The 26,132-nt window shown below is 46.4% G+C and overlaps 1 protein-coding gene and 1 long non-coding RNA gene across 7 annotated transcripts in view; one reads left to right on the top strand and one right to left on the bottom strand.

The window, feature by feature from the left end:
* Positions 1-15,207, bottom strand: part of BCL6 (BCL6 transcription repressor) — a 32,424-nt gene extending 17,217 nt beyond the window's left edge. Inside the window, exon 1 of one of the 3 annotated variants that reach the window (XM_087965575.1) lies at positions 14,875-15,207. The gene's annotated coding sequence lies outside the window, so the exon portion shown is untranslated. Of the gene's footprint in view, positions 1-5,586; positions 5,725-14,874 lie in introns of those variants that run through there. The other 2 variants (XM_087965573.1, XM_087965574.1) reach the window with 2 other exon arrangements.
* A 791-nt stretch (positions 15,208-15,998) lies between these two features.
* LOC148131028 (uncharacterized) overlaps positions 15,999-26,132 on the top strand; it is a 28,551-nt gene continuing 18,417 nt past the window's right edge. Inside the window, exon 1 of one of the 4 annotated variants that reach the window (XR_015749544.1) lies at positions 15,999-16,570. This is a non-coding gene — a long non-coding RNA (uncharacterized LOC148131028). The remainder of the gene's footprint in view (positions 16,571-26,132) is intronic. The other 3 variants (XR_015749542.1, XR_015749543.1, XR_015749545.1) reach the window with 3 other exon arrangements.

Genomic DNA, 26,132 nt, shown 5'->3' on the forward strand with positions numbered 1-26,132 from the left:
AGCCAAAGCTTGTGGACTTCAACTCCCAGAATCCCTCAGCTGGCAAAGCTTGGGACTTCAACTCCAGAATCCCTCAGCTGGCAAAGCTTTGGACTTCAACTCCCAGAATCCCTCAGCTGGCAAAGCTTGCGGACTTCAACTCCCAGAATCCCTCAGCTGGCAAAGCTTGTGGACTTCAACTCCCAGAATTCCTCAGATGGCAAAGCTTGCGGACTTCAACTCCCAGGATTGAAGAGAACTAAATTAAAATGGGAGAGATTGCAGAGGAAGGGATCACAAGAGATGAAGCAGAGCCGGCTGAGGAATTCTGGGAGTCGAAGTCCTCCAGGCTTAAAGTGGCCAAGATTGGAGACCCCTGATTTTAAATAATAAAAATGGAAGTTAAAAACAGGGGAACAAAATAAAGAACATACGTTAAAAGGGATAAGTAAATATTTTGACTCGTATGTTGAATATTATGATGTTAATAGTGTAGAATTAATACGCGGAATATTGTTATGGTCAAGGTTGCAGAATCAATATTTGTGTAACGAAGGAGGTTGTAATTCTGATTATTGTTTGACAAAGATATTTGTACCCAGACAATACACTGTTCAACCGAAGATGGCACGATTATATTAAAAATAACAAAATTATTGCAAAAAGAACCCCTTGATATTCGCTTTGGAAAAAGCAGCTTCACGGCTCAATGCAGTCGCTATCCAATGCATGGCATGGTCATTAAGTGGATCCATCCCCCTTCATTTGACTCCCCCTGCCAACATCAGAATTACACGCCAGTTGCCAAGCCCTCGAAGTCTGATCACGTGACGGTGGGGAAATGCCGCGATGGTCGTAAGAGCGAGGATTGGTCATAAGTTGCTGGTTTTCAGTGTTGTTGTAACTTTAAACAGTCGGTAAATGAATAGTTGTAAAGAGAGTATTCCCTGTAGACCAATGCTAGGCCCAAATCTCTGCACTAGAATGGCAAGATTTGAGAGAAATGGACAGTTGAGAAATATCAAGAAAGAAAGAAAGAAAGAAAGAAAGAAAGAAAGAAAGAAAGAAAGAAAGAAAGAAAGAGAGAGAGAGAGAGAGAGAAGGATGGATGGATGGATGGATGGAAGGAATGAAGGAAGGAAAGAAAGACAGGAAGAAAGAAAAAGAAAGAAAGAAGGGAGGGAGGGAAGGAAGGAAGGAAGGAAGAAAAAGAAAGAAAAAGAAAGAGGAAAGAAGGGAATGAAGAAAGGAAGGAAGAAAGAAGGAAAGAAAGAAAGAAAGAAAGAAAGAAAGAAAGAAAGAAAGAAAGAAAGAGAGAGAGAGAGAAAGAGAAGGATGGATGGATGGAAGGGAATGAAGGAAGGAAAGAAAGACGGGAAGAAAGAAAAAGAAAGAAGGGGGGAAGGGAGGAAGAAAGAAAGAAAAAAGAAAGAGGAAAGAAGAAGGGAATGAAGAAAGAAAGAAAGAAAGAAAGAAAGGAAGGAAGGAAGGAAGGAAGGAAGGAAGGAAGGAAGGAAGGAAAGAAAGAAAGAAAGAAAGAAAGAAAGAAAGAAAGAAAGAAAGAAAGAAAGAAAGAAAGAAAGAAAGAAAGAGAAGGATGGATGGATGGAAGGGAATGAAGGAAGGAAAGAAAGACAGGAAGAAAGAAAAAGAAAGAAAGAAGGGAGGGAGGGAGGGAGGGAAGGAAGAAAGAAAGAAAGAAAAAAGAAAGAGGAAAGAAGAAGGGAACGAAGAAAGGAAGAAAGAAGGAAAGAAAGAACAGACTTCAGCTCCCAGGATTTCCCAGCCAACATGAGTGGAGTTCTGAAAGAGTATAGGATGGGGTCTCCTGCTGAACAGGGGGCTGGACTAGAAGACCTCCAAGGTCCCTCCCAGCTCTCTAATTCTGCATTTCCAACGATTGTCCATTGCAGATGAAGTCTTTCCTTTTTTCTAGCCAACGTCCCACCCCAAATAATTATTGCTTCCCCCCCCCCCCGCGCGCACGCTTTTCGCACCCAGGACCAACTTATCCTATTCCACTTCAATGGTGTTAAGAATTGAACTTTAAAAACGCGTCGGCGAAGCGGGAACTGCTTCCCGCTGGGCTGCAGGGATGCTCCTGTCCACAAGAGGGCGCCCCTGCATAAACAGCGATAATATTCAGGGGTCTCCCACCTTGGCAACTTTAAGACTTGTGGACTTCAACTCCCAGAATTCCTCAGCCAGCAAAGCTGGCTGAGGAACTCTGGGAGTTGAAGTCCACAAGTCTTAAAGTTGCCAAGGTTGGGAGACCCCTGAAATTAAATTATTTGTGCCGCTTTATTCAAGGAAAACGGGGATCGGAGGCCCAACAAATGGAAATTTTTTTAAAAAGTGTTGCTTCACTGAACCCCTGCAGCAATCCACTTAACAACGGGTGGCCAGAAAAGTCATAGAATGGGCTCCAACTCCCTTCCATCAGAATGGAGCTTGGAAGGGACCTCGGAGGTCTTCTAGTCCAGCCCCCTGCTCAAGCAAGAGACCCTATATAATTTCAGCCAAGTGACTGTCCAGGGTCTTCTTAAAAACCTCCAAGAGTTGTAACATTCACAACTTCAATCAATCAATCAATCAATCAATCAATCAATCAATCAATCAACCAGAATAGAGCTGGAAGGGACCTTGGAGGTCTTCTAGTCCAACCCCTTGCTCAAACAGGAGACCCTAGACCATTTGAGACAACTGGCTGTCCAGTCTCTTCTTAGAAACCTCCAGGGATGGAGCAGCCGCAACTTTCTGGTGACAAGTAGTCCCACCGGGGTTAATGGCTCACTTAGCAACGGAGATTTGTGGTCGTTAAGTCGAGGACTCCCCTGTAAGGACCTGTTCCTTCTTACAAAAGCACCACCTTCACCAAACCCACTGAATCAAGAGGAAAGGTTTCACATCGATGACCAGCTCCAGCTGCAGGATCGATCCCAGGCCGAGTATGAATCAGCAAATGGGATTTAGAGGAGGGAGACGGCTGCGTATTTCTTCAATTCCAGCAGAAATAATAATAATAATGATGATGATGATGTTCTTGTAGCCAACGAAGATGCTTGCTTTGGAATCAACCCCGTGACTCAGAAAAGGTGCTAACAGATTCCTTCTATCTGAGGGGGGGGAGGGCTAAAATAGAGAAGAGGGGAGGAGATTCCTGGCCTTCCCTTTTGAAATATTATGGAGCACAGAAGCCTATTCTTCAAGTATCTGAACGGGCGTCTTATAGGCCGGTGTTTCTCGAGAGTCACAATTTTAAGACAGGTGGACATCAACTCCCAGAATCCTCCAGCCAGGAAGAATAGACTTCAACTCCCAGAATCCTCCAGCTAACATGAGTGGACATCAACTCCCAGAATCCTCCAGCCAGGAAGAATAGACTTCAACTCCCAGAATCCTCCAGCTAACATGAGTGGACTTCAACTCCCAGAATCCTCCAGCCAGGAAGAATAGACTTCAACTCCCAGAATCCTCCAGCCAGGAAGAATAGACTTCAACTCCCAGAATCCTCCAGCTAACATGAGTGGACATCAACTCCCAGAATCCTCCAGCCAGGAAGAATAGACTTCAACTCCTATAATTCCGCAGCTAACATGGGACTTCAACTCCCAGAATCCTCCAGCTAACATGAGTGGACTTCAACCCCGTAATTCCCCAGCTAACATGAGTGGACTTCAACTCCCAGAATCCTCCAGCCAGCAAGAATAGACTTCAACTCCCAGAATCCTCCAGCTAACATGAGTGGACATCAACTCCCAGAATCCTCCAGCCAGGAAGAATAGACTTCAACTCCCATAATTCTCCAGCTAACATGAGTGGACTTCAACTCCCAGAATCCTCCAGCCAGCAAGAATAGACTTCAACTCCCAGAATCCTCCAGCTAACATGAGTGGACTTCAATCCCCGTAATTCCCCAGCTAACATGAGTGGACCTCAACTCCCAGAATCCTCCAGCCAGCAAGAATAGACTTCAACTCCCAGAATTCCCTAGACAGCATATGTGAGTTTCAACGGCCATCTAGTAACCTGTGGAACTCCGTTACGCAAATGTGCAACACACACGGGCATGGCCCGCCCCTAAAAGCTGTGCCATCACACTCCAACATTCGGACCTTCCGAACAGTCTCCAAGGGCAGCACTGTAATAATCCATGCCCAGGGAAACCCAAATATGGCTGATACTCCACAACGTCACTAAATGCATCTCAAGTTGCAAAATAGCACAAGGGAAGGCAGAGGACTAACAACCAAGCCCAAAAGAGAGAGAGAGAGGCCAAGGTTGTGCACCTTGACCCCTTCGCCCATCAGCCACAACTGGTCCAAGACCCACAATTCACTCTCCACATGTTTCACTATCCTGCCTCCTCCATTCACTCATTTCGAAACCAGGACTCCAAACCACGAAGGGTTGAAGTTGGACTAGATGACCTACAAGCTCCCTTCCAACTCCGATGATCTGTTATCTGCACCAAACATCTCAAAGAAATTAACCCACGTGGACGCTAAGCAGGCTTGGCGTAAGGAATCAGTGCAGCTACTGGTTCCTTCCTTCGTTGACCTGGTTGTTGCACGGGTTATGTGAATGCAGCCAGCATTGAAAAGTCATTCCAGAGTGGGTCGATCAAACCGCAGCACATTCGTATCTTAATTGCCATCCAAGTTTGCCTCTTTATATAGAGACATCAGAGCTTAATTCCCAAGGCTTGCAGTTGGCGGGTTGAAAAATTCACCGCAAATGCACACATGCAAAACACACAACACACACACACACACACACACGCACACACTGACTCAAAACACTCCTAGAAATGAACAGCATAAATAAGAACAGACCAAAACTGTGAAGAAGAAAGAAAGGAGGGGGGGAAAAGGCTTGTCATGAATTTAACTCAAGAAATTTTAGGAAACATTTTCTCCACCTCACCAATTTTTCAGGCGGGCGTGGACTTCAACTCCCAGAATTCCAGGCTGGCTGGGGAATTCTGGGAGTTGAAGTCCACCCATCATAAAAATGGCTGCGATTCAGGTTCCTCTGGAGGAAAAGCTCGCAACTCACAACTTCTAGAGAGGGGAAAAAGCTCCATCGTTGAGAGTTTTAGTTTAATCCATCGAAGTTTAATTCATAGTTTAATTCCTCAAAGAACCTCATTTCGTCCCCTCGCTGCAATTCCGCCCGGCAACAAGTGACCATGACTTCCCAAAATTCCCACATCCCCCCCCCCCAAAAAAAAAACAAAGGGAAGTTTTTGGGGGCAATGAATGCCGGGGAAAAAAAAAATAAACATTTTGGAGTCTCATTTGGGAATTCGGTGGGCTATAAATGGGAATCCAAGACTTACAACCATCCGTTTAGCGAGTGTGCAAAAAGATTCACGATCGGTCCTCGCAGTTATGACCATCCTAGTGCCCCTCCCCCCTTTGGCCATGGTCATGTGATCAAAATTGGGTTGTTTGGCAACCAGCCTGTATTTACAATTGGGTGATCACCATCGTCAATGAGGGAAACTGGAATCACTTAACAACGCGACAATTGCCTTTACAAACGCAGTGACTTGCTTAACAACCGTGGCCAAAACAAAAAGTCATCAAATTGGATGCGACCCACTTAATAACAACAACTGCCTTGCTTAACAGGGGAAATGCTGTTCCAAATTGTGGTCGTTGTTAAGTTGAGGACTACCTGTCATTTGATGGTTCACCTGGCCAGGCCTTCTTCTCAGCCTCAGGGCTGGATTTTACCATCCTGAAATTAGAGTTTAGGAATAAATAATGTATGTTGTTGTTGTTTTTAAATTGTGAGCTGTCCATCATTGATCTGAGGGGGAGGGCTATAGAAATTGGATGGATGGATGGAGAGAGGGAGAGAAAGGGAGAAGAGAGAGAGATGGATGGATGGAGAGAGGGACAGAGAAAGGGAGAAGGAGAGAGAGATGGGTGGATGGAGAGAGGAGAGAGAAAGGGAGAAGGAGAGAGAGAGATGGGGGGATGGATGGGGGATGGATGAGAGGGAGGGAGGGAGGAGAGAGAGATGGATGGATGGAGAGAGGAGAGAGAAAGGGAGAAGAGAGAGAGAGGGGGGATGGATGGGGGATGGATGGAGAGAGGGAGGGAGGAGGAGAGAGATGGATGGATGGAGAGAGGGAGGGAGAAAAGGAGAAGGAGAGAGAGATGGATGGATGGAGAGAGGGAGGGAGGGAGAAGGAGAAGGAGAGAGAGATGGATGGATGGAGAGAGGGAGAGAGAAAGGAGAAGGAAGAGAGAGAGGTGGGGGATGGATGGATGGAGAGAGGGAGGAGAGGGAGAAGGAGAAGGAGAGAGAGATGGATGGATGGAGAGAGGGAGAGAGAAAGGGAGAAGGAGAGAGAGATGGATGGATGGAGAGAGGGAGAGAGAAAGGGAGAAGGAGAGAGAGAGATGGGGGGATGGATGGGGGGATGGATGGAGAGAGGGAGGGGAAGGGAAGGAGAGAGAGATGGATGGATGGAGAGAGGGAGGGAGAAAAGGAGAAGGAGAGAGAGAGATGGGGGGATGGAGAGGGATGGATGGAGAGAGGAGGAGGAGGGAGGAGAGAGATGGATGGATGGAGAGAGGGAGAGAGAAAGGGAGAAGGGAGAGAGAGAGATGGATGGATGGAGAGAGGGAGAGAGGGAGGGAAGGAGAAGGAGGAGAGATGGATGGATGGAGAGAGGGAGAGAGAAAGGGAGAAGGAGAGAGAGAGAGGTGGGGGGATGGATGGATGGTTGGATGGATGGAGAGAGGGAGGGAGGGGGAGAGAGAGATGGATGGATGGAGAGAGGGAGAGAGAAAGGGAGAAGGAGAGAGAGAGATGGGGATGGATGGTTGGATGGATGGATGGATGGAGAGAGGGAGGGAGGGAGGGAGGGAGAAGAGAGAGCTATATATATGGGTGGGTGGATGAGTAGGTGGGTGGGAAAGAGAAAGACAGAAGGAGGAGAGAGAGAGATGGATGGGTAGATGGAAAGAGAAAGCGAGAGAGAGGAAGAGAACGGAGGAGAGTGATATGGATGGATAGAAAGAAGAGAGAGGGAGAGGAGATGGCTAAAGAGATACTACAGATGGCTAAATGGATAGATAGATGCAGATGGATGGATGAATGGAGGGAGAGAGAGAGAGACAGACAGACAGACAGACGATGGATAGATGAGATGGATAAATACAGATGGTTCAATGGACAGACGGACAGGTGGATGCATGGACCCAGACAGACAGATCGATGGAAGGATGGATGGAGGCGGATGGGTGGGTAGGTAGATAGGTAAATAGATAGGTAAATAGATAGGTAGGTGGATGGATGGATGGACGGGTGGACAGAGAGCCAACAGCCCTCAGTTTCCCGGTCAGGATGAGTGGTTGGATTAGTTCCCCCCTCCTGCATAATCCCATCTAAATCTATTCCCTCCAGGGAGCAGCTAAGCGATCGCCTCCCTTGGAAGCCAAGGTGCTTCAAGATGGCGCTTAGCATCCGTGGTGCCATCCCGCCAAACCAAACCCTCCTCCGCATTTTGGGAGTCGATTTCTGCCCAAGGGGTATCAACAGAAGGAAAAATCCCTTCAAGGTTGCGAGGCTGAGATTCTCCCCAAACCAACACTGCATGGGTTCTCTTGCTTGAGCAGGGGGTTGGACTGGATGACCTCAGGGGGTTCCTTCCAACGGTTTTATTCTATGTTCTAAACCACGCCCTGCAAAAAAAAAAATTCTTTAAAGTCCGATTGGCGGATTGCGGTTTGCCCCTGAAATCAAAAGCGCCGTGCCCTTGGTTGAGTTATCAGAATGGAGCTGGAAGGGACCCCAGAGGTCTTCTAGTCCAACCCGCCCCCACCACCACCACCCTGCTCGAGCAGGAGGCCCTAGTAGACCATTCCAGACAAATGGGTTGTCTGGTTGGATCTCTCGCCTCACAGTCAGGAGAGCTGTGAGTTCGATCCTGGGTAGAGGCTAATTATTGGAATAGACGGGGGTTGGACTAGATGGCCTCTGAGGTCCCTTCCAACTCTTGTTATTCTATGATCTATGATCCTTAAAAAGCCTCCAGGGATGAAGCACCCACTTTGGCTCTTGGGCATTTGTGACTTCACAAGCAAAATCCTCACCGTCCCACAAACCCATCTCGCCTTACGCATTGGTGGCTGGTTGCCCAGCGAGTCTCACTTCAGGACGGTTATTTTATTTTTTTCAATTTTTTTTCCTCTCCCCCCCACCAAGTTTTGGTGTTTCCACCCCACCCCCCCCCAAAAAAAATTCATGGCCTGCAAATTTAATAGCCAATTAAACAGAGGAATTACTGGTCAGCATTTCTGCCAATTTGCACACCGGTTCCCCGAAAGCCATTTTTCCGGCTTTAAATAAGTTTTTTCTTTCTTTATCGTTAAGCAGCCAGGAAAGTCTTCCACAGCTAGTTTACATCCACTGATTCCTGCAAGACCTGATAATTAACCGGACTGGGACCCTTCGTTTCAGATTGAAACTTGCAAAGAATCCTGCCGGCAAACGGATCTGGGTCCCCCCCCCGGGCTGTTTGTACGCACTTGTGAAAAAGAAGAGAAAAAAAGGCAAGATTAATTATGCCTTCTCTCTCTCTCTCTCCCCCTCCCTCCTTCCCTCCCTCTCTCTATACACACACACACACACACACACACATATATATATACACACACACACACACACACACACACATATATACACACACACACACACACACACACACACATATTGTTTATTGTCCTTTTTTTTAAGGGTTGGTATTTCTGAAATAGAAATTATAGGTTGTTGTTGTTTTAAAAAAAGGCAGAATAAATAAATAAAAGGATGACCCTCGCCTCGTTCCCTAATTTTGCAGCGTCGGGCGGACTAAATATTTCATGAATTTCCACTCTGGAGACCGCCGGTATTTTAGGCTGCCTTTGGACAGCCACAAAAAAACCCTGAATGATGATTAAAAATTTAAAAGCCTCGGCAAAAGGACACACGGGCTGAATTCCGATTTGATGGAGAACAAAGAGAGAGAGAGAGAGAGAAAGAGAGAGATGGAGATGGGGGGAGAGAGAGAGAAAGAGGGAGAGGGAGAGGGAGAGATGGAGAGAGAAATCAAGAAGAGAGAAAGAGAGAGAGATGGAGAGAAAGAGATGGAGAGGGAGGGAGGGAGGGAGAGGAAGCAAGAGAAAGTGAGAGAAGAGAGAGGGGTAAGGGAGGAGAGAAAGAGAAGGAAGAGAGAAAGAGAGAGGAGGGAAAGAGAAGGAGAAAGAGATGGAGAGAGGGAGGGAAAGAGAGGGAGAAAGAGAGGAGAGAGGAAGAGAGAGAGAAAGAGGAAGGGAGAGAGAGAGAAATACATAAAAGATGAAAGCAGCGCCTGAACGAGGCTGGTTCTGCGCTGAAAACGGGAGTGAGAACCTCTCCCCCATCTGGGTTTCGAGATCAAATCTGGAATTCTGAGGTCAAAACAGGCAACGCTTCCATCCCTCCTTCGCTTGGAGCACCTTCCCAGCCTCAGTTGGGTCCTCGCTTAACGACCGGTTGCTTAGCAAAGTTGCAACAGAACTCTCCCCCAAAAAAAAGGTACTTATGACCCAGATCCAGAGTTGTGATGGCTGCACACACACACACAATCTTATGACCCAATTTTGACTGCTTGTCAACCACTGCACTTTTACAATGGGTTGCAGGGTCAAAAGCATCTGTGATTTATGGATGGTTTTTTTTTTTTTTTGCAAGTTTCTGGCCATTTCCAGCAAAAGTCGCCTATGGAATTACACTGAGTTGCTTTATAAGTGCCAGAATAAAAGTAAAACTCAGGTAGGTCTCAAGTTATGACCGTCATTAAACCTAGGGCAGAAATGCCACCTCGTAGATTAAGGAATCCCTATATTTGGGGGACAGACCACCCAAAAAATGGACTACCCCCTGGGCTTATCAACAAGGGGAAGAGGACAAAACCGCCATGATGTGCTCCCAAGTAGACAGTTAAGACAAGCGGCATATAAATATATATGATGAACACAATACAGAAGCCTGATGATGGCAGATGAGATTCTGCCGAAACGTTGCTACAACTTTAAAAGCACAGCTATGATGACGTGGGAAATACCCGAACAAAGCTGAATACCATACATATAAGTACCCGTGAAAACTTAAGAAAACAAATATATATGTGTGTGTGTGTGTGTGTGTGTGTGTATATATACATATATATTTCTTTTCTTACATGTATATTGTTCGTTGGTCGGTATATATACACACACACACACACACACACATATATATACATATATATATATATCTATATATATATATATACACTATATACATACACACACACACACACACACACATATCTATATCTATCATCTATCTATCTATCTATCTATATCTATATCTATATCTATCTATATCTATATATATCTATCTATCTATCTATCTATCTATCTATCTATCTATCTATATATATATATATATATATATATATGGCATTCAGCTTTGTTCGGGTATTTTCCCACGTCATTGTAGTTGTTCTTTTAAAGTTGTAGCAACGTTTCGGCAGAATCTCATCTGCCATCATCAGGCTTCTGTATTGTGTTCGTCTGTGAGTCAGACTTTTACAGTGGTTTCACTACAATGACGTGGGAAAATACCCGAACAAAGCTGAATGCCATACATGTAAGTACCCGAAAACTTAGAATATATATATATTAAGAATATATATATATATATATATATATATATATATATATATATATATATATATATATATATATATATATATATATATATACACACACACACACACACACACATACACACACACATACACATACGTGTGTGTGTGTGTGTGTGTGTATGATATTCAGCTTTGTTCGGGTATTTTCCCACGTCATTCCCACATATATATACATACATATACATACATATACATACATATACATATACATATACATACACACACACACACACACACACACACATATGTGAAATACCCCTCACGCATCATCACAAAATCTTCAGAACCGTAAAGCCTACAAACTGGAAATTTGGCACATATGTTCCTCTCACTAAGAAGGGATTGTTCAAAATGACCCTCAGAGCATTAGTATTTGATACATTATTATTAACAGGCTCTGATGCTAAGGAGTTCTACTCCCGCCTCCCCACCTGGAAATAAATCTCTTCCAAAGGCAAAACACAAGCAGAGGAGTTTCAGTTTCACAGCAGCCCCAAGCAGCTTTAGTACAGAGCAGTTGAGCTAAGCCACGCCCAGGCGCCTTGCTGTCTCCTTCTTCTTGCTCACACAGCAAATACGGTTTCAGTTTCCAAACAGCCCTCCACTCTCTCACCCACCAACAGGACGCTAGCCAGATGAATACCGATGGATGCTGGTAGGCAGAGGCAGAATTTCCCACCCACCCTTATTTGCCTCCCCCAAAACTTGCCCGATCACATCGTTTCGTAGCCAAGCACAGGTATTGAGCTAGTTTAATACATAAGTGATAATTCCAATTAATGCAGCAACATCTTGCAATTAATTACCCTCTAAAGGATCTCTGGAGGTTGTTTTTTTTTTTAATTCAATGGCCCATGTTCCACACCTGACATCCCTTTCCGGGGGAGTCACCTGGAGGGTGGGGGAAGAGAGAGGGGGTTGCGATGGAAATGGGGCAAAACCGCCGAAATTTCACCTTTCGAAGCGTTTTCCAAGCGCAAAAGGTCCGGGAGCGCTGCTCTTCCACACCCGGCCACCAGGGGCAGCATTGCTCCTCGCACTCGCCCTCCCGCTTGGGGGAGGAAAAACTCCCAAGTTTGCACAACTCGCCCCTCCCGCCCCCGAGGTTGGCCAGAGGCTGGATTTAAACAACCCCCCGCTTCCCCTCTCCCTTTTCACGTGTACAGCATTCAGACGGGCGGCTTTTTCAGCCGCGGGGAAGAAGGGGGGGTGTCGATTCCTCTTCCAGTCCTTGACTCAGCCTGGGTGACTCAGCTCCCCCCAAAAAGTGGGGCAAAGCGGGGGAGAGCGGTCCACACCCCAATTGCAGACGGGCTGGGTCGGCGCATCGCTTTCCCACGTTCGCCAAAAGGGTTGTTTTGGGTGCGGGGGGAAGCGGGAGCAGCGCCCGGTTGGGCAATGGCGCTTTCCCCGGGGATTTCCCCTCACCGTCCTCCGAATTAGGAGCCCCAACTTCCCAAAGCCTCGTTGGGCGGGGAACCTAAAGACCCCGGTCCGGCCAGAACTCGCTTGGACCTTTCCGGGACAGACGTGCAACTCTCCCGGCTTGCAAAAACGGTCTTGGAGGGGGCTACGACCCCGTCATCCCCGCTTCCTATCCCTTCACACATACACACACCCCTTTGGTCGCATTCACACAACTCTGGAAGCCGAGCGAGGATTTGTTTTTTGTTTTCCCTCTCCAGGCTTTTTAAAGGGTCGTGTGAACGCGGCAGTGGCGTGTTCAGACCCAGAAACTCAGCAAGCACGGCATATCCGAAGCCTGCCTGGGAAAAAATAAAAGACGCGTGTTGCGCAAACCCAAGCAGGGTTTCTGAGTCTTAGCCCCGAGCGCAAAAACACTGATTTTACCCCGCTTAAACCCTGGTTTAAGCGGGACCGGGGGTTAAAATGCGGGAACCCGCAGCGAACGTCCTCCGGGACGCTCCCTTGTTAGCACCCGTTACAACGGCGCCCCCAAAAAAAACTGCTGTCTGAAAAGCCCGCTTCGAAGCAGGATCCCCGCATTCTCTCCCCCGATTTCCACCGCTTCTTTCGGTCTCAGTATGGACCTGCAACTGGGAAGAGACGTGGGAATACGGCCCCACAGCTCCCCGGGAAGTTCGGCCCGGCTCCTCCCGCCCTGTGCCCGCCAACTTCCCGGGGAGCTGTGGGTCACTTCTTCTCCCGAGCGGCTGGGTTCACACGACCCTCCTTAACACGGCTCCTTTCAGACTTCAGCGTCTGGCGGATAGGGGTCAGCATGCAACCGGGTTTTAACCTCGGCCGCTTCGGAGGGGAGACCCTCCAACCCCGCTCGGCTGGACCGTACAAACGAGGGGCTCCTCCGGGAAACAAAAAACAAAAACCCAGCGTCGTGTGAACGCAGCCGCTCCATTGGAAACACTTCGGGTGGGGGGATGGCGGCAGGGAATCGGCGTAAAGCCCCTCTGCCCGGCGTGTAGAGGACACGCGTGTTCAGTTCTCGGGGTGATTCGCACGAATTAGTGGGTGGGGGGGAGAACCTTCGCTATCCCTGCAAGGGGCCGTGTGAATACACCCGCTCTCTATTTGCGCATCCTAAACCTTTCCAGTCTGTCTCGCCCGCCCGGCCGGCTGGCTGGCTTGCTCCGCAATTGTGCAACCTTCCCAAGTCCATATATACATATACATATATATATATATATATATTTTAATCAGATTTCATCCACCCACCCAAAAAGAAAAATCCAAATAAAAAAAATCCACCCCTCCACCGGCTCTGGAGCTCCTTCGGCTCCGCAACCATCGAAAGAGGCGAGCCGAGGCCCGGCCCGAGCAAGCCCAACTCCGCCGCGGAAGGGTGCCCGGAGGAAGGCACAACCGAGCCGGCTATCTCCGCCCCGGCGCCTCTCCGAGGCTGAGCGAGCGAACGGGCGGGAGGGCGGGCAAGGCGAGGGCCTCGGGCAGGTGCCTGGGCGAGCGAGGGCCGCCTCCAAACCGCGGCTCCAAAGGACGCCGCCTGGCCCGGGGCAAAGAGCCTCCGCCGCCGCTGCTGCCTCCGCCGCAAGCCCCGGCTCGGAGGCCGCCCTCTTGCCCGGCTTCATTCGTGGGGAGAAGGGCCGCGGCCGGGCTGCACTGCCGCAGATGCCTCGATTGTTTTTGGGGGCAAGGTTTTTTTATTTGCAAGGTTCGCTCCCTTGCAAGCCATTTCTTAAATACTAATGCATATATAAAATGCATATATAGATATATTGCATATATCTATATATACAATATATAGATATATATAGAGAGATAAAATATGCCCGCTGGGTCTTCCGTGCCAGCCCGGCTTGGATCCCCTTTTGCCCGTCTCCCGGGGGACTTCGGAATATCAGGCACCCTTCCTCTCCCCTTCTTCGGCTCTCCAGCCGCTTTCCTTCCCCCAACCCCCCGTCCACCCCCAAGAACGAAAGACCCCAGCCGGGCGAGCAACAGCAACAGCAGCGAGGCCGAAATGACGCGATGCGATTCAACGGCAGGAAGGAATTGACAAGCCGGGCAGGTAAAGTGTGACACCCCTTCTCTCTCTCTCTCTCTCTCTCTCCCCATTTTCCCATCAAGCCGGCCGGCCGGTCAAGTCTCCCACCCACCCACCCCTCTTCCTTCTCCTTCCTTCCCTTCCCGGCCGCCGCTGAGCCGGAGGAGGAGGAGGAAGGAAGGAAGGAAGGAAGGAAGGAAGGAAGAGACGGCCGGCTGGGGCTCCCCGGGCTCCCTTGCCCTCCCTCCCTCGCCTGCCTGCCTGCCTGCCTGCCTTCCACCTGCCGCGCAAGGCAGGAAGGCAGCAGCGCCCGGGAATCAAAGGCAATAAAAAAGAAAGAAGGGTGGTGGGCGCCGCTTGGAAGGCGATGCCAGGGCCGAGGGGCAGAGAGAGAGAGAGAGAGAAAGAGGAAGATAAAAGCCCAGGCGCGATCTCTTCCAAGCCCGGGCAGAGCCGAAGGTGCAAGCGCGTTCCAAAGCCCCCTTTTTCCCTCCCTTCTCGCAAAAAAAGCCGCATCCTAAGCGGCGGGCGCAAAAACATTTTTCTCTCTCTCTCTCTCTTTCTCTCTCTCTCTCTTTGCAAACCCCCCAACTCCCGCTCCCCTCCTCCTTCCAGCGCTCCCCAGCGCTTGGTCGGGCAGCCCGTCGCAGTGCGAAGCGGAGCGCGAGAGCGGGATCACCTGGTCGGCGCGCTTTCCTAGAAACTCCTTGCATCACCACTTCTAAGAACCCCAGTTCTAAGAATCAACACCGCTCAATTCTCGGAATTTGAGCGGGGGACTTTACCACGCCGAGACGGCCGGGGTGGGTCCGGGGGTGGAGAGATGCTTTCGGAGCTCTCCGAGAGCATCCGAAACCTTTCCTGGACCCCGTTCCCGGTTTTCGGATTCCATCCCTCATCCCGGACGGGTCGGGGAGAGCCTTCGATCTCGGGGTCCCGAAGGCGCGTCGTCAACCCCGGGGTCCGGACACCCCCTCGGACGGTGGTACGTTCCAATCCGCCGAAGTCACGTGGGCTCTTTTCCCTCCCGTGACGTCAGGGGCTCGGCCTGAATACAATGTTGCAGAGTTCCATTCGCTCCGCCTCCTTTTTTCTTTTCCCTCTCCTCCCTCCCTCCCTCCCTCCTCCTCCCCCTCCCTCCTCGGAATTCTGAGAACTAATTTGCGATTCGGTGACATAACAGGAATCCGGGGAGCCGGGTTCAATTCCTGGGGAGGGCCGGGGCGACTCCCAACCCCGCTTGCACCCCTACACACATTCCCCCCCCACCTCTCCCCATAAACTCTGCCCTCCCCCTTTTTAAAAAAAATGATCCCCTCCGGGCTCCCAGGATGGCTGGGGGGGGGGTGTAGAGAAGAGGAAAGGGGGGAATTAGGCGGGGGGGTAGTTTTTTTTTTGCAAGAGTGAAAGTTTTGATTCGGGTTCAGACAAACAAATCCAGCCACCGCCCAGAGAGAAAGCAGCGGCGGAGAGGAGACGAGGGGGGAGAGGTTTGCCCTTGGCGAGTGAGGGGGTTTGAAAAGAAACCCTGGTTTATTCTTGGGGAAGGAGGCGAGGAGCGAGGAGAGTTTGTTTGGAGCGGCTTCTCACGTTCAAAGCAACCCCAAGCGGGACCTTTCCCCGTGCTTGATCCGCGCGGAAGGAAGGAAGGAAGGAAGGAAGGAAGGACGGTTGCAGGATCGGCCCCGCTCCGGGGCCTGGGATTTGATTTTGGGCGATTTGCGTGTGGAAGCCGCCTGGAGACGGACTGACGCTTTGGAGGGTCGTGGGAACGGGGAGAGAAAGGGAGAAGAGGCGGGGAAGGGGGAGGGTGGGATATATTTTTCTCCTCCCGAAGAAGGACGGTCGGATGTCCCACCCGGGGCAGAAGAGGCTGCGGAGACCCCAGCCCCGTAGGATGGGGGTGGAGTGGGGGAGGGAGGGAGGCACTTCCCGAAGGATTCACGTGTCTTTTATTCGCCGCCCCGGACGGGACGTCCCCGTTTTTGCAGAGGGCAATCTGGAAGCGGGGAGGGGGAGGGGGAGGGGGAGGGGGAGGCGGACGCAAGAGCGGAGCAAGGCCGGAGCAGCGACCCGGCCGGCCTTTTCGGAAAGCCTCGCCCCGCGTTTCTTATGGGGTGAAGGAGGAAGAGGAAGGAAGACGTTGCCGCGTGTGTGTGTGTGTGTGTGTGCCAGGTAGCCAGGCGTCATGGAAAGGACGGCCGGGGCTCGGATGGATGGCCTCTACGCCCGTTTGGAGGACGGGGAGAGGCCCGGATGGATTTGGAGGACGGCGAGAGGCCCGGATGGATGGCCTTTACGGCGTTTTGGAGGACGGCGAGAGGCCCGTATGGATGGCCTCTACGGCGTTTTTGGAGGACGGCGAGAGGCTTAAGGTAAGGCCAAAGGGACTTCGGGGGAAAGGTAAACCTTCCCAGGCTGATCAGACACTTTGAGGGGAGGGGGGACCCTGACCCGCTTTGCAACGTGGGGATGGGTGCGAGTCCCCCTTTGCAAGAGGGGCAGCTCGGTGGGGGCGGGGACTGTTTGTCGGCCGGGGGTCTTGGAAGTGTGGGGGGTGGAAGGAGCCCCGCTTTTCCTGGCTTCTGCTTCTCGGGAGCGAAGAAAGGGAGCCGGACGCGTCCTCGCCTGCCCTGAAAGCCGGCTTTCAACTGCACGTCGGAATCGGGCTTGTTTGTTTGTTTAGAGACGGTCAACCGCTTCATTGTTGCGAGATGATGGGAAGGTCCAAAAATAACCCCGGCGACTTCCCCTCCTCTGCCAGGCAGAAGGGGGGAAGGGAAGGGAAGGGAAGGGAAGGGAAGGGAAGGGAGGGGCGCCCCGAGTTAGGGACCAGGGCCGGGGGGGGGGTCACCTTTTTGGGGGAAGCGTTGAACGGCCTGGCAGCCCTGGCTTGGAGGAAGAGGAGGAGGAGGAAGAAGAAAAAGGGGGGGGGGGAGGATTGGGGGCAGAGGAAGACCAAGAGAAAGGTTATTATTTTTTTATTTTAATTTTCAGCCCAGACCCAAACTCTCTGCAACGGCGGCTTGCTTTTCTCCAAGCGAGGCGTTTCGGAGAAAACAAAACTTGCCGCTTCGGAAGGCGGTTAAAAATAAACGGGTGATTCAGGGAGCGAAATTTCCCCGAGGTTTTGCTGAGAGGGTGAATTTAGGAGGAACTCCGAGGATGCCTTAAAATATGGAGAGAAATTCTTCTAATACACACACACACACACATTAGGAGAATCTGCCCGTGTATTTTAAGTCACCCTAAGTTCCTCCTAAATTCACCCTCTCAGCAAATTTAAGAGTTCTTCCTAAATTTATATATTTATATATTTATATATTTATTTATATATATATATATATATATATATATATATATATATATATATATATATATATATATATATATATATATATATATATATATATATATATATATATATATATATATATATATATATATATATATCTGTATATATATATATATATATATATATATATATATATATATATATATATATATATATATATATATATCTGTAGATGGATGTGTATGGTATATGTGTGTATATGTGATATATACACACATACATATGTGGATGGATAGATGATAGATAGATAGATAGATAGATAGATAGATAGATAGAGTGTATTATGTACTAGATAAGGTATATAGAGTATATTTATATAAATTTATATATATGTTACACACACATATATATACAGATCAAATATATACATATGATCTCACATATATGTTTATACACACACATATATATATGATCTAAAATGTGTATATAGGAGTATGTATCTGTGTGTGTATGGAGTTAATGTAAATATATTTATCATATCTATGTATCATCTCTGTCTATCATTTATCTGTGTTTGTGTGTATGAATAATGTTTTTATTACGGTTGTATATCCGATTGCGATACACTAAATAATCTATCAACCATCCATCCATCCATCCATCCATCATGCTCTCTCTCTCTCTCTTTCTCTGTCTCTCTCTCATCCATTTCATCTATCTATCTATCTATCTATCTATCTATCTGTCTGTCTGTCTATCTATCTATCTATCTATCTATCTATCTATCTATCTTTCTATTATCTATCTATCTATCTATCTATCAATCTATCTCTGTATCTGTGGATGGGTCATTATTTACATGAACCCCGTTAATCGCCATACACTAAATAAATAATCTATCAACCATCCATCCATCCCATCATGTTCTCTCTCTCTCTCTCTCTCTCTCTCTCTCTCTCTCTCTCTCTCTCATCCATTTCATCTATCTATCTATCAATCATCTATCTATCTATCATCTATCAATCATCTATCGATTGATCAATCTATCTGTGGGTGGGTCAATATTTACATGAACCCCGTTAATCGCCATACACTAAATAAATAATCTATCATCCATCCATCCATCCATCCATCCATCATGCGCATTCTCTCTCTCTTTCTTCCATTTCATCTATCTATCTATTTATCATCTATCTATCAATCTATCTCTGTATCTGTGGATGAATCAATATTTACATGAACCCCATTAATCACCATACACTAAATAAATAATCTATCAACCATCCATCCATCCATCATGCTCTCTCTCTCTCTCTCTCTCTCTCTCTCTCTCTCTCATCCATTTCATCTATCTATCTATCAATCATCTATCTATCTATCATCTATCAATCATCTATCGATTGATCAATCTATCTGTGGGTGGGTCAATATTTACACGAACCCCATTAATCCTTTTTTGCCTAGGCAGGCTTAGATAGCTAGAAGACGTTACTTATTCTGATTCCCCCCCCCCCAAATGGACGTTTTTAATTCAACTGCACGTCTCAAAGAGGCCGTTAGCCTTTCCCCTTCGCCTTGGGTTTCTCTCCGCCATGTCCCTAACGAACGAAATGCGTGCAAGAACCTCCATTTCTTGGACAGAATGCAAAATGGCAGCCGGCTTTCCCATCTACCCTTCAACCTCCAGATAAGCCGACTTAAAACCTTATTCCATGCTTTTTGGTCATGGAAACAAGCTGAAAGGTGGGGGGAGGGGGAGAAAGCCAACATGTTGTAATTTCATAATGCTAAAATGAAAAAAAGGAAAAAACACACCTTCCTGCTTTTTAAATTTTTTTATTTTACCTGTAGATAAAATATCTGCCCATTTTTTTTATATATATATTTGTTTTCTTAAGTTTTCGCGGGTACTTACATGTATGGTATTCAGCTTTGTTCGGGTATTTTCCCACGTCATTGTAGTTGTGCTTTTAAAGTTGTCGCAACGTTTCGGCAGAATCTCATCTGCTATTATCAGGCTTCTGTATTGTGTTCGTCTGTGAGTCAGACTTTCACGTTGCTGCAACTTTAAAAGCACAACTATAATGACGTGGGAAAATACCCAAACAAAGCTGAATACCATAAAGATAGATAGATATATAAGTTTTCTTAAGTTTTCGTGGGTACTTACATGTATGGTATTCAGCTTTGTTCGGGTATTTTCCCACGTCATTATAGTTATGCTTTTAAAGTTGTGTGTGTGTGTGTGTGTGTGTACACACACACACACACACACACACATATTAAAAAAGCATGGCAGAGTAGGATTCCTGAACCGACTGTCATTTGAAAGCAAATCTTGACGAAGAACGATGAGTATTATTACTCAGAAAAACTCTAGACGATGAGAACCATTGGCCCAAACTTGAATTTTGGGCTTCCCCACTGCCAGTCGACAGGAAACCATCCGCCAGGCTGACTCAAGAAATCTCATCTGCATTTTCTCTTTTAATCTGTCTTCACTCTGCCCTCGTTTGATCTCAGCCATGGAAGCACATTCGGGGCCCTGTTAAGCCATGGATGGGGCACCACCAGGAAATCCCACCTCCGGTGGCCAGAGGAGGGCTTGAAGAAAAAGAAAAAAAAACCTCCCAGAGAAAGGGAAAGAGAGAGAAAGATGATCTGTTTTCTGTCTTGGTGCCAAGAAATTTGCCCAGTCACTAGCTGTGCCCGGCTCAAATTGCAGAACTGGGCCGTCCTGCGGAACTCTTGAAGGCCCGTCCCTCAAACTCCCCGGCTGACGTGGGAATTCTTGTTTGCAGTGCTGGCGTTTCTATTTGTTTAATTTGCATGCTGCTTTTGTTTGTTTTTACAAATAAGACAAGGCAGGAAATATATCCAACACAACGTCCTCCTTTTATTTTCCCTGCAACAACAACCCTGTGAGGTGGGATGGGCTGAGAGAGAGAGAGAGAGAGAGAGAGAGAGAGAGACCGGCCGAAAGTCACCCAGTTGGATTTCATGTCTTAAAGCAGAACTAGAACTCCCCGTCTCCTGGTGATTGGCCCAAAGTCACCTAGTTGGTTTCCCTGGTTAAGGCAGGACTTGAACTCGTGGTCTTTTTTTTTTTTTTTTCATCCCCTCTCCCTTTCCAGCCCCTGGACTTTCCCTTCTCATGGGACCAGTTTAAGTGTTGGAATGGAAGGCCTTCCAACCGGGCCAGAGAAACAGTTCCTAAGCAGGCCAGAGGGGGCCCCAGAGAGCAAAAGGAAATCTTGTTTATGGACTTTTTCGATCCCATCAAACTCCCTCTAATAGCAGTTTTCATATTCCTTTTGCAAGTAAACCAGCAAAGAGAGCTTGAGATCCCAGCATAGGTTTCCAACTCTGAAATTAAGCCTCCTGAAGGACGCTCGGAGAATCCATCCTTTGCCTGGAGCTTCAGAAGGTGGAGTCGTGGAGTTGAGTAAAAATAGCAAAATAGGTTTTTTTTTGCAAACTCCGGCCCCAATAAAAAGCTTTTCCTTCCATTCTTAACCGTAAACCTCCAGATAAGCCAGTTTACCGTAATTTATGTGCCCTTTGGTCATGAAAACAAGCCAAAGGGACGGTGGAGCCCAAATGTCATCATTTCACATGCTGAAGTGAAACACGGCCTGCTTTTTAAATTTTAATTTTATCCGTAGATAAAATGTCTGCCTATTTCTTTTATAATTTAAAAAAAAAACATTGCAAAGTACGATTCCTGAATTAACAGTCCTTTGAAAGCAAATACTGATGAAGAGCGATTATTATTATATACTTTATTCATTAAACATGAAACAGTCAACTGAACATTCAAAAATGCATCAATAATAATAATAATAATAATAATAATAATAATAATAATAATAATAATAATATCATCATCATCATCTTTGGTGAGATTCACAGCCTTTTGGGGCTGGTTGGTAGCTCAACAGCTCGAGTCCTAACCAGGGACCTAGGAACTGTTCAGGTAGCGTCGGAGGATATAAACTGTTCCAAGTAGGGTGGTTTTTTTTAGAATCGGGGTATTCAAGTCTGATAAATTCAGAATTTCCAAATAGCGAGGCAGCCCTTTAGGTATTGCTCCAAGGGCTCCAATTACAGTTGGGATAACACACGATTTATTTTTCCAAAGTCGCTCAAATTCAATTTGTAAATCCCGATACTTTGTGATTTTTTTCTTGCTGTGTGTCTTCAATTCGTGCATCGCCAGGTATTGCAATGTCAATGAACCATACCTTTTTCTTTTCAACTATTGTTATGTCAGGTATGTTGTGGGCCAAGTGCCTGTCCGTCTGAATTCTGAATAATAATAATAATAACAATAATATTCCAAAAAACTCTAGATGATGTAGATGACTGCCCAAATTATTATTACTACCTCTAAATGCCAAGCTAATTATATATTTATAATTAATATATTGTATATAATTAGCATGGCTTTTAGAAGGAAGCCCAGATTCACTTAATAAGCATGTTACCAACTTAATAGCTGTTTTTATTCACTTAGCAGCTGTGTCCAGAAAGTTCGTAAAATGGGACAAAACATTCACTTAACTGTCTTGCTGAGCAACAGAAATTTTTGACTAAGTTGTGGTTGTAAGTCAAGGCCTGATTTGTGCCCAAATTAATTTAAGCTTCAAAATTTTATTTCAATTGTATTTATAGCTATTACTTTTCCATTTTCCGTCACCTCTTTCTCAAATACAAGCTTTGCAAATGCTCTAGAACAATATTTTAGATTTGGCTATTTCTTCGCTCCTGCCTATTTTGTAAGATGAGATTCTGAATCAAGTTTGATTTGATATTGCTTGTTTATTTCCTATTTCTTAAGCACCCATCTCCAGCAGCGAGGGCGCCTGGGCACTATACCGTGTAATCAATATATAAACCACATAAAACATCCATATTCAACTATTAAAATTAACTTTAGCTTTGTATTTAAATGGTTTTTTTTAAAAAAAAAAAAACATTTCTCTTCTGTGTTTATTTATAAGACGTTTGAATGTGGGAAAAGCGAAGATAGCTATTAAACTGGCATTCGGAGCTGAAATTTCTCTCCCTGTTTTCAATCATCTCCTCCTAAAACCCATGCTTTGCAAATGCGCTAATGCTCACGGTGTTCATGGATGATCCCCAAATGCTCACTTCTTTTTTGCAGAGACCAAACCGAATCCTAATTAAATGTTGGTCTTCAAAAAACCCTTCCCTAAATAAAATGTATGTCAGATGATACCAGAGAGAGGAAAAATAAACAGATTCCCTTGAGGAGAAAATAAAAATCACAGGCCAAATTTTGTGTGTGTGTTTGTGTGTGTGTGTCTAGATAGATAGATAGATAGATAGATAGATAGATAGATAGATAGATAGATAGATAGATAGATAGATAGATAGACTCCCTCTTAAGGGAGTGGGGGCCATTTCCAGAGACCTGGCTTGACATACACACACACACACACACACACACCCTTACCACAATATAAAAAAAGATGTTGAGACTCTAGAAAAAGTGCAGAGAAGAGCAACCAAGATGATGAGGGGGCTGGAGGCTAAAATATATGAAGAACGGTTGTAGGAACTGGGCCTGGCTAGTTTAATGACGAGAAGGACCAGTGGTAGCATAGCAGTCTTCCAATATTTGAGGAGAAGAGCAGGCCAACCTTTCTACAAAACACCTGAAAGAATGAAAGCAATAAGAAAGAGAGAATGAGAGAAAGGAAGGAAGGAAGGAAGGAAGGAGGAGAGAGAGAGGGATCGAGGCATGCAGGCAGGCAGGCAGGCAGGCAGGAAAGAAGGAAGGAAGGAAGGAAGGAAGGAAGGAAGGAAGGAAGGAAGGAAGGAAGGGGGAAAAAGTGGGAGGGAAGGAGACAGGAAGGCATGATAGCAGTCTTCCAATATCTCAGGGGCTGCCCCCAAAGAAGGGGGAATCAAGTTGTTCTCCAAAGCCCCTGAAGGCCGGACAAGAAACAATGGATGGAAACTGATCAAGGAGAGAAGCAACCTGGAATTTAGGAGAAACTTCCTAACAGTGAAGACAATTAACCAGCGGAACTGCTTGCCACCAGAAGTGGTGGGTGCTTCATCAGTGGAGGCTTTTAAGAAGAAACTGGACAACCATTTTGTCTGAAATGAGATAGGGTCTCCTGCTTGAGCAGGGGGTTGGACTAGAAGACCTCTGAGGTCCCTTCCAACTATTATTATTATTATTATTATTATTATTATTATTATTATTATTATTATTATTATTATTATTATTATTATTTGGTAGGCCCTTCTCTTCAGTGCCCTTTGGCTCGAAGTAGGCCCCTAAATTAATATATTAGCCTCTTCTTTCTGAGGCAATAAAAACAGAAGAGCAAAATTCTGCCAGGGAATGGGACAAGATCATTGTCAGATTTCCTTTGGAACAAAATAAATAAATAGCTGTACAAGGACCACGTGGAAGGTTAAGCCCAGGCTGTTTTAATTCTGGAGTCACTTTCCAAAACAGAATGACAAGATTTGGAAGGGCATCTTGGAGGTCATCTAGTCCAATCCCCTGCCCCAAAGCAGGAAACCCTTCTATTATTTCAGGCAAAATGGCTGCCCAAACTCCTTTTGAAAACCTCCAGTGATGGAGCTTGAGACTTTCAAGAAGAGATTGGACTGCCATTTGTCAGAAATGGTGTAGGGTCTCCCGCTTGGGTGGGTGGGGGGTTGGACTAGATGACCTACATGGTCCCTTCCAACTCTGATTATCTGTTTTCACCCACAACTTTTGGAAGGAAACCATTCCACCGAATGAATTGTTCTTGCCGTCAGGATGTTTCTCCGTAGTTCTAGGTTGCTTCTCTCTCCTTGATTACTTTCAGTTAAAATTCAGTTAAGCTGCTAGTCCTTAGTGGAGTTCCTCAGACACACAAGGCTTTGATAGTCTCGGTGGGCACTTTGGGAAGGCTGGAAACGGTTTTTGGAACAGAACACCCCCTTGGCAAACCTTGGCACAAATCAAATTTTTGAAGGGCACGCAAAATGGCAAGAGGGGCCCCTTGCCAAGCTGGGCAGCATGCCAGGTCGAAATAAAATTTTATACCGGGGATAATATACAGGGAATTTTGTTTATCCAAACCCTCTGTATGTTATCACTATATATATCATTTTATTAATCAACCGTTTTATTTTGTTGATCCAAAAGCCCTGTATGGGTAAACAGAATAAGCGAGTTTGGAAGGGAGCTTCAGAGGTCATCTAGTCCAACCCCCCTGCCCAAGCAGGAGACCCTATCCCATTTCAGCCATCCAATCTCTTCTTTAAAAAAAACTTCCAGAGTTGGAGCACCCACAAGTTCTGGAGGCAAAAGTGAGAGAAACCAGGCCTCTGTTGAGAGCCAAAGGGAGTGATTTTCCACAAGCCAGGATTTGGGGTAGGCTCCAAGGTTTGTCCCTTTTGAAGGGCAAAGCTGGTCTCTCCCCAAACGGGGTGTGGGGGGGCGTGGGGGGTGCCAAGCCGCGGGAGACCTGCTGGCGTCTCTCGAAGGCCTGGGCTGGGCAGGGTGTGAAATACAGAATCCCCCTCAGCTGTTGGGCCTAAAAGCCATGGCAGGCTGCCTGAGCCTCGAAGGGCAACAACACAGCAACACCCGGGTGCCACTGCCAAGCCTCCTCGCCCGCTGTCGAATCAGAGGTTGTCGAGATGAGGGGCTCGTCACAAAGAGAGAGAGAGAGTGGCAGACAGGGCATGGTGCTACGTCAGAAGATGAGAGGGGAATTTAGGGCATCTCTCTCTGTTTCTGTCTATTTCTCTCTTTCTCTCTGCTTCTCTTTCTTTCTTTCTTTCTTTCTTTCTTTCTTTCTTTCTTTCTTTCTTTCTCTCTCTCTCTCTCTCTCTCTTTCTCTTTCTCTTTTTCTTTCTTTCTGTCTCCACTCTTTCTCTCTGCTTCTCTTTCTTTCTTTCTCTCTCTCTTTCTCTGTTTCTTTCTATTTCTCACTCTTTCTATTTTTCTCTCTCTTTCTCTTTTTCTTTCTTTCTCTTTCTCACTTTTTCTCTCTGCTTCTCTTTCTTTCTTTCTCTCTCTCTTTCTCTGTTTCTTTCTATTTCTCACTCTTTCTATTTTCTCTCTCTTTCTCTTTCTCTCTTTCTGTCTCCACTCTTTCTCTCTGCTTCTCTTTCTTTCTTTCTCTCTCTCTCTGTTTCTTTCTATTTCTCACTCTTTCTATTTCTCTTTCTATTTTTCTTTCTTTCTGTCTCTACTCTTTCTTTCTGTTTCTGTCTCAATCTTTCTTTCTCTCTACTTCTCTTTCTCTGTTTCTTTCTATTTCTTTCTTTCTGTCTCTCTCTGCTTCTCTTTCTCTTGCTCTCCCTCTCTTTCTCTGTTTCTTTCTATTTCTCACCTTTTTCTCTCTCTCTCTCTACTTCTCTTTCTCTCTTTCTCTCTTTCTGTTTCTTTCTATTTCTCACTTTCTATTTTTCTCCGTCTTTCTCTCTCTCTCTCTCTTTCTTACTCTTTCTATTTCTCTCTTACTTTCTGCTTTTTCTCTGTCTTTCTCTCTCTTTCTCTCTCTCTCTCTGTTTCTTACTCTTTCTATTTCTCTCTTACTGCATCTGCTTCTTTCCCTTGCTTTCTCTCTCTCTCTCTCTCTCTCTCTCTCTCTCTCTCT

Source organism: Notechis scutatus, chromosome 4, assembly GCF_049901735.1.
Source record: "Notechis scutatus isolate UNSWTSFEM ecotype Mainland chromosome 4, rNotScu1.2, whole genome shotgun sequence".
Lineage (NCBI taxonomy): Eukaryota > Metazoa > Chordata > Lepidosauria > Squamata > Elapidae > Notechis > Notechis scutatus.